The sequence below is a fragment of the Arvicola amphibius genome, chromosome 9 (genome assembly GCF_903992535.2).
Source record: "Arvicola amphibius chromosome 9, mArvAmp1.2, whole genome shotgun sequence".
NCBI classification, from domain to species: domain Eukaryota; kingdom Metazoa; phylum Chordata; class Mammalia; order Rodentia; family Cricetidae; genus Arvicola; species Arvicola amphibius.
In genome coordinates, this window is record NC_052055.2 from 55,949,841 (window position 1) to 55,958,891 (window position 9,051).

General features: G+C 44.8%; 1 pseudogene; it reads left to right on the top strand.

Annotated features, from left to right (window-relative positions):
• The first annotated feature begins 2,141 nt into the window (after positions 1-2,141).
• On the top strand, positions 2,142-3,202 carry LOC119822727 (annotated as a pseudogene).
• Positions 3,203-9,051: the final 5,849 nt, after the last annotated feature.

Consider the following 9,051-nt stretch of genomic DNA (forward strand, 5'->3'; position numbering starts at 1 on the left):
ACAAGACAACTATCTATAGTGCCTGTTAATATACTAAGTCCAGAGTTGTCAATTAATAGATTTATTAATTTAAGTAGTTCCATGCCTCCTTAAAACCAGGGGCAAGCAGGATCCAAGATTGGGTCCTGTCATCGGTGCTTGTGAAGGGGGAAATGTGGGGACCAGCCATGATAAGCTAAATATGAACAGATCACCCAAAGGAAGCTCTTTACTTCCAACCGTTATCACCTGCCAGAGTAGAACTCAGCCATCAATAAATTTAAATGGAGGCCAGAGTCTCAGTAGTTTACCCTGAGGCAATGCCTGGCTGCAGGAGGAACCACAAGCTGATATTACCCGACCCCCACCCAAGAACAGACCATGCAAAGGAAATGCCTGGTATTCCAAGCGCTGTAGATAGAAACACCTGTAGATAGGAACACCTGCCAGCACACATTCACCAGGACACCCTAGACAAATGTCAGACAATCAGGGGTCTTAAAACCTCAGAAACCCCCTCACCCCCACCTTTATTACTATAAAGCCTTATTCTAATTGAGCTTGGGGCTCTCTGGTTATTCCAATATGTTGGACATGCGGAGAGACTGAGTTTGCAAACTTGATTAAAATAAAGGCTCTTTGCTTTTACATATGGGACTCCGTTTCCTTGTTGGCTTTTGTGGGGGACTTCGCAGATTTGGGCATAACATTAGTCCTCCTGTGAGGAAGTTTCTTCATTAGGTTATTTGAAGCAGGAAGGCCCACATTAACTCTGGGTCACATTTCTGGTGGAAGCCCGCATGAAGGACACAGGAGAAGGAAACTTTGCTGTATGCTTGCTTAGCCTCACTCTCCCTGACAAGCTCATCATATCCTGCTGATAGTAAATCCAGCTTCTTTAGGTTTTCAACACAGACTGAAGACCAGCAACTCTCTAGACCCTCCAGGGCTTCAGCACCAGATCGGAACTGCAGAGACATCCGGCCTCCTGGACTGAACGACTACTGGGTTATCAGTCTTTCCATCAAGAGAGCCAATCCTGGACTACTGGAACCACAGCCCATAAATCAGCTTAGTAAATCCCTTTTTTATATCCATACACATACACACACACACACACACACACACATTCATTTTATATGTTATCTTCCTTAAGAGAACCCAGACTAATGCAACACACTAAAATAAGACCTACAAATACAGCAGCCAGTATTTACTGAGAAATTTAAATTCTCTTTCATTGTCGCTATCAAATGTTGACATAATGTGCTATTTTCTGAAAGGCCAGCAGGCGGCAGGAACGTCAGCAGAATGCCAACTGCCAGCCCCAGGGCTCCAGCTGCTGCGTCTTTGCTTTCTCATGAAGGTCGTTTGTCACCCAGAGAAACAGAAGAAAGAACACAAATATCTAAACCCTAGTAGCCTCTGCTCAACACTCAGGACAACCAGCTCCTTGCACCCTTTTCTGAGATTATTACATGCAAAGTACAGTGTCTAACACACTACTTAGGGGCTGTATAATGGCACCACTAAGCCCATTTGAAGTGCTGTGACCCACAAAAGAGAGTTCCACTGAGAAGCAGAAATGTGAATCTGATTCCTTCTTACTCAGCGTTCAGAACACATTTGAGAGGAGCAGCTCTCTAAACACGGTCTTGTAAAAGAGAATTGAACTAATATCCATTAATGATGAGATAGGTCTTTTAATGTTCAGACAAGGGCTTTGAGTGAGTTCAAAGGCTCTCCATCTGGAGACCTCATTCTCATTCTGCAGCATTTGAATTCATTTGTTGTTTGCTTATTTTGCAAGTAGCTAACTTCAGATCACAGCTAAGCATTGCCCCATGGGAACCACGGTTTTATATGACTATAACCACACAGAGAGCAGACCCATCCTAGTTATCAGGATGCTGTGATCCCCCATGCCTGGGGAAGGTGCCCCTGGTTACAGATGCTGTGGATCCTGTGTCTGGGGAAGGTCCCCCTGGTTACAGATGCTGTGGACCCTGTACCTGGGGAAGGTCCCCCTGGTTACAAACAACCGTCTCACTGCATCCCCACAGTGTAGAGGAGAGAGTGAGCACAAGAATGAGAGGAGAGAAGAAGATGTCTCCTGCCCTCCCATAAGAACGCGAACGTCGCCCTTTCTCTGCGGAATCACCATGGCGGCTGGGACCCTGTACACATATCCTGAAAACTGGAGAGAATTCAAGGCCCTCATTGCTGCTCAGTACAGTGGGGCTCAGGTCCGCGTGCTCTCCGCACCCCCCCCCCCCACTTCCACTTTGGCCAAACCAACCGCACCCCTGAATTTCTCAGAAAATTTCCTGCTGGCAAGGTTCCAGCATTTGAGGGGGATGATGGATTCTGTGTGTTTGAGAGCAATGGCATCGCCTATTATGTAAGCAACGAGGACCTGCGGGGAAGTACTCCAGAGGCAGCAGCTCAGGTGGTGCAGTGGGTGAGCTTTGTTGACAGTGATAGCGTTCCTCCAGCCAGCACCTGGGTGTTCCCCACCTTGGGCATCATGCACCATAACAAACAGGCCACTGAAAATGCAAAAGAAGAGGTGAGGCGAATCCTAGGGCTGCTGGACACTCATTTGAAGACAAGGACTTTTTGGTGGGTGAGCGAGTGGGAGGGCAGGAGACATCTTCTTCTCTCCTCTCATTCTTATGCTCACTCTCTCCTCTACACTGTGGGGATGCAGTGAGACGGTTGTTTGTAACCAGGGGGACCTTCCCCAGGTACAGGGTCCACAGCGAGTGACTCTGGCTGATATCACAGTTGTCTGTACCCTTCTGTGGCTCTACAAGCAGGTCTTAGAGACTTCTTTTCGCCAGGCCTTCCCCAATACCAACCGATGGTTCCTCACCTGCATTAACCAGCCCCAGTTCAGGCAGTCTTGGGGGAGGTGAAGCTGTGTGAGAAGATGGCCCAGTTTGATGCCAAAAAGTTTGCAGAGAGCCAGCCTAAAAAAGATACTCCAAGGAAAAAGAAGGGTTCACGGGAAGAGAAACAGAAGCCCCAGGCTGAACGGAAAGAGGAGAAAAAGGCAGCTGCCCCAGCTCCTGAGGAGGAGATGGATGAGTGTGAGCAGGCACTGAACTACACTGGGAAGTTTGTCCCAGGGACTCAGGCCACAGTGGAAGAGTTTGGATTGCAGACACATGCTCTGTGCTGGAGAGTGAAACAGACGAACAATAGACAAATGAACAAATAAAACAAACTCAAGTTCTTGTTAACTGCTTGCTAGTGAGACACTTGCAACAGTTGTCATTTGCACAGGAAACAGATCTGGAAAGGATAAACTGTTGCTCCAAGTCGGGGAACTTTAGTTTCTGTTTCCATGCTTTGCAAACCTTCCAGGCGGCTCAAAGACTAAGTACATTGACTATTGTAATTGTGTTCTACATGATCAGAGTAGCAATGAAGACATCTACATCTGGCTACAATTCTGGTGACGATTGGGGTTGTTTTGTTTTGTTTTACAGTCTTTTAAGAGTCAATTAATTTAAAATTCAAAGCATGGAGGGCCGAGGTAAGCATTTCTTACTGGTCAGCAAGCATGGAGAGCCCCCTATGGCTCTGCCTGGACAGCTGGGTCTCCAGGCTGAGGCAGAGGCAAGGTTCCATACCAAAAGGCAGCCAGGCCAGGGCTTAGAGACACATTTAATATATTTCAGTAGCAGCTGAGAATTTTTATTATTGATGATATTTCTGCGTGTTCTTCCATAGCAAAGCTCAACCTCTATTAATCTCATTTTCCCTCTGATTTTATCTTCTTCTCCAACCCAAGGATTGGCACAAATTTCATGAAATAGCATTTTTCCCAGAGCGTCGGGGTGATCACTCATTAATACTAATGCATGCCTAGAGTGATTTAAAATGCCAATTAGCCGAGCATACCAGAAGCAGCAGATTAAAACAGGCCCAGAGTTTAGGCACACCTCCACCCCACTCCCAGAGAGACCATAAACCCAACAATGGACTCTCACAGGTCGAAATACCGACCTTTATCTGTCTTAACTGCACAAATGTCTTCCGCCTTCATCCCCACTCCAACCCCTCAATTTGCTATTCCTAAAACAGGAAACTAAAATGCTGAAGAACCCTCTTGTAAAATACAAGATCCTCCACAGGGCCTGGTGAGATGGCTCTGGTTAAAACACTGCCATGGTCACCTGAGGTCCACCCCTCGAATCCACATAAAGGTGGAAGGAGAGAGTAAAATCCATAAAGTTATCCTCTGACCTCCACACCCACACTGTGGCATGTTCACCAACCCCCTACACACACACACACACACACACACACACACACACACACACACACACACAAAGCAATAATAATTTTTGTTAATCTTCCAGGAGATAAACCAAATGACCAGTCTAGCACCGTTATCTCCTGAGTGAAGAGCCCAGAGCCCGGCATGTGCTGTTGGCAAACTGCTGCTAGGGCCATGTCCACCCCACCATTCTGCCACCCATGTGACCTCACCGCAGTTAGGACTGATCCCTTCCGCTGTCCACCCAGATCCTAGCTGTCCTTCCGGCTCACACCCGACCACCTCTTCTGTGTGTTCCCAGAAGCTGTCTCCACACCCGTTTGTCAACAGTCCTCTTCCGTGAGCCTCTGCCACACAGCCCAGCGTCTTTGCTGGGATCTACGAGAGTTAGTCACGGGGAAGCACAAGATTACTGACTCGGGCTTCCATGGGGAACCAACAGGCTCCTGCCAGCATTTATCTGACCAACCAAGACCAAAGAAGTCAAACTAGCAAGTGAGCATTTCTTCTTACATGCGTTCCTTAGACAAGTCCCAGGGTCCCCGGATGTGGACGCGCCCAACTGCTGATGGTAATCTCCTGCAAAGCTGCTTTCATTAGACAGGGGAGCCTCATACAAACCTTGGCTCCCTTGTTGTTCGCTGTGTTGGCTATTATACGATATAGGTTTTCTAGAATTATCTTTATCTGAGCAGGCTGCTCTTGTTGTGCCTGAGTCCTAGGACCCCAAAGAAAACCATCACCACGGAGCCACAGTTCCGAATGCAAAATCAAGGTTTTGTTTATTAAGTACGGGCTAGCACAAGTTCTCTGCTTTACAGTCTGACAGAGCAGATGGAGAAGGATTCTCTTACTATTGTAAGGGGTTTGTAAAGACAAAAACCACAAAACAGTCAAAAGGTTACAGTCTCAAAATACAAAATTACGTATCCTATATCATAACTGGCTAAAGATTAGGTAAAGCCCAGATGTCAGTTCCTAATAGGCTATTGTTATCTAAGGGGGATAGCAACAGCTCCCCTGGTTACGTCTTCCAGACATCTGCTGACCCTTTGCTGACCACAGGGGCTGTTTGAAATATTCCCCAGCTGACAGGGGAAGTTGGAGGGTGGTCAACATTCTCTGTATGACTACCGGTGGAGGAATGGGCTGCAGTCAGTGTAATATTCTGGCTCTTTAAGAGACAAGCCACGCCCACTCCCTTCCTGCCTGTTAGTTTAAATAGAGTTTTGATGTTAAAAATATAAACAAGGAAGTGTCACACAGCTAGAACTCATCCGTTTCTATTGAGGAGCTGTATAGACTGTGGCTTAGGTTAATGATTAAGAAAAACAATTGAGCCCCAGAAGCCAGGCTGGCCCTAATTCTCTTAATGCTGAAAGATGCAGTCACGGGGTTTCCATGTGCATCATTAGCCAAAACAAAGCTTTAAAGTGACTTCAGGCTGGATCAGATGTTTAATAATAACTTTGAGATGAAAAAACTCCAGAAAACAATCTAAAGTTCACAAGGACACATAACTGAGGTCAAAAACACTAAGCAACTCAACTGTTACTAGCTGATATACTTTCTTGCTAGGGTTGGTTGGTGATCAAAGGTCATGATTAGTTCCTTGAACCCATTCCTGCCCTCAATCTTCTGATTTAAGAAACTATTGTTGAGTGGGTATATACCCTAAAGATTTAAGTGCAGCTGACTGATGGGTCTTTTTGGTTTTGGTTTTGGTTGTTTGGTTGTTTGGTTGTTTGGTTGATTTTTCCAGACAGGGTTTCTCTGTGTAACTTTGATACCTGTCCTGGAACTTGCTCTGTAGACCAGGCTGGCCTCAAACTCACAGAGATCCGCCTGCCTCTGCCTCCGGAGTGCTGAGATTAAAGGCATGGGCCACCGCCACCTGGCAACTGATTGGTTTTTTTTTTTTGTATAAAAACTTAGGTTTGTGATTCCTTTAAGATTCCTTATAAGATTCTCTTTCAAGATAACAAAATGATTGATTCTTTTTTTTTGTAATGGCAAGATGCAGCCTGCCAACAAAAGAGCAGGCTGAGAAGAAATACTCTGTTTGCTCATGTTCTGTTAATCTGTAACAAGTTACTTAGATGCAAATGTATGTGGGTGATTGGGATGACTTTGTTTTTTTAATCATGTAAGGGAGATGAAAAACATGTTTTTGCCTGTACTCATTAAAAATCATTCACTTGAAAAACAGAATGTAACTACATTGTAATTTTTATATTGCCTGAAAAAATTTTGCTGGGGTATATACGCTGTAAGGGAAAGAATAAAGACAGAGCTAAAATGGGTTGGAAGGAAACCATCAAGAATGAGAGAGATAGGAGGCAAACATCAAGAATGAGAGAGATAGGTGGCGAACATCAAGAGAATTAGGAAGAGAAGGAAAGCATTAAGAGAGACAGGGACATTTCTGGATAGAGATAAGAAAAGAGAACACAGGACACAAAATGAAGGATTCAGAAGAATAAAGAAGGAAGGCATCAAGACAAAGTGTGGGTGTCTTTTCTCTTTACCCCTCAGACAAAAACGTCTTAGTCTGCAAGGACTCCGTGCCTTCCCTTTGAGCCCTGCCACTGCTGGGGGTTGGCATCCAGGCAGTAATGATTAGACAAAATAAGAACAGGATTTGGGGGGAGGCTCATTTTTTAACTATTCTCACTAAATTTTAAATTAATCTTTAGTTGGAATATACAGAAATGGGTTTTCACACAGAAATATCATTTATCATTACACTGTTCCCATCGGCCCCTACTGCCTGTCATCACGATCTCCCCTCCACTTTCTGCTGGTCCCTTTCTGCCCTCCTGATAGTTCTCCCTCTGCTTTCAGGACATAAATATCCCATCGCCCTTTCTTGTTCGCTCCTTCTCCCTCCCTTTCTGACTTCATGTGTGTGAATTTAAGTCTAGATTCAGTATACAGTATTTGTCTTTCTGAGTCTGGCTTATCTCATGCACAATAGTGGACTAACAGCCCTGTACAATCTCCATGCATTTCACAACTTCATCTTTACAGATGGATGAAATCCCCCATTGCGTGTGTGTACCGTATTTCCCGCATCTGTTCACCTACTGATGGACACCTAAGCTGGTTCCATGTCATGGCTCTGGTGAATAGAGCCACAATGGACGCGAAGCTCCCTCTCTGGGGTGAGAGAGTCCTTGAGTGATTCTGAGGAGAGAAATAGCTGAATCACAACTGCCAGCTTCTGGGGGAATCACCTTGCTGATCTCCATGGTAAATGTACCCGTTTACACACTTCCAGCAGTGAACAGGGGTGTCTTTCTCCACAGCCTTAGCTGTGTTTGCTGCCACATGTTCTCTGGATGCCAGACGTTTGGTTGGGGATGACGTGGAATCACAGAGTAGTTCGAATTTGAATTTCTATGAAGGCTAAGCATGTTGAATGCTTTTTCAAATAACAAGTGTGCGTGTTGTTTTGAGAAGTGTCTAGTTAATTTGTTAGCCTTTTATTCGCTGGATGAGTTTTTTGGTTGGGTTTTGGTTACAGATCTGACTATAGATTCTAGTATTGATCCCTTGTTGGAGGTACAGTTGGTAGAGATTCTCACATTCTGTAGGCTGTCCCTCAGAGATGGTTTCACGCAGTCCCTCCTCTCAGATGACTCTAACTTATGTCAAGCTGACATAAAGCTAGCCAGTATAACTGACCGCCGTCAGCTTGCTACACAAACGTCACTGTTGAGCCGCCTTTCCTTTATTAGTCATCCCCAAAATTATGGATTAACATCAACATCACAATATAAAACATTTTAAAATTTTACAAAGTCCCACAGTCTTTACAAATTTGAATGTGTAAAGACTTTAAAATTCAGTCTTTTTAAAATTCAAGGTCTCTTTTAAAACCTAAAATCTCTTAAAATTCAGTCTCTCAACTGTGGCTTCCTATAAAATCAAAAATAAAATTAAATGCATCCTTACTTGAAGAGGGAAGAACCAGGGCACAGTCACAATCTGAACAAAGCAAAACCAAATGCCAACTGTATAAATAATTCAACACCCAATATCTGAGATTCACTCACTATCACCTAGACTCCTCCAAAGGGCTTGGGTCACTTTTCTCAGTTGAGATTCCCTCCTCTCTGATGTCTCTAGTTTGTTTGTTTGTTTATTATGTATACAATATTCTGTCTGTGTGTATGCCTGCAGGCCAGAAGAGGGTACCAGACCTCATTACAGATGGTTGTGAGCCACCATGTGGTTGCTGGGAATTGAACTCAGAACCTTTGGAAGAGCAGGCAATGCTCTTAACCCCTGAGGCATCTCTCCAGCACAACTCTAGTTTGTGTCAAGTTGACATAAAACCGGCCAGTGTGCCCTACAACCTGAGGGTGAACTTAACACCAAAATGTATGAGGACTTCTCCATGTTCACTGACCTGGACCAGCCATGTTGGGTCCCCAGGGGGCAGGCAGGGATAAAAAGAGATCATAAAAGGTAAGAGTCAAAATCTGGGGCCAAGAGACTGAAGGACTGATGACCCAGGTCAGCGAGTTTGTTAACAATACAGTTCTTTCTATACTCCTCAAATGCGGAAGCAACATGCATGTCAGTAAAGAGTATCGGAGAGTAGAATTACAGGGAGCTTAGAATATTCCAAGGTCCCCCTTAGCAAGGTGCATTATGGGAAGGCAACCAAAGCATTTCACACTCAGTGTCTGGAATATTTAATCACATATATATGAGGAAAATGTCAAGTGCCATTTCCCAGACTGCTGTCCCACCCCCTAGCATTAGTCCCTAGCCAT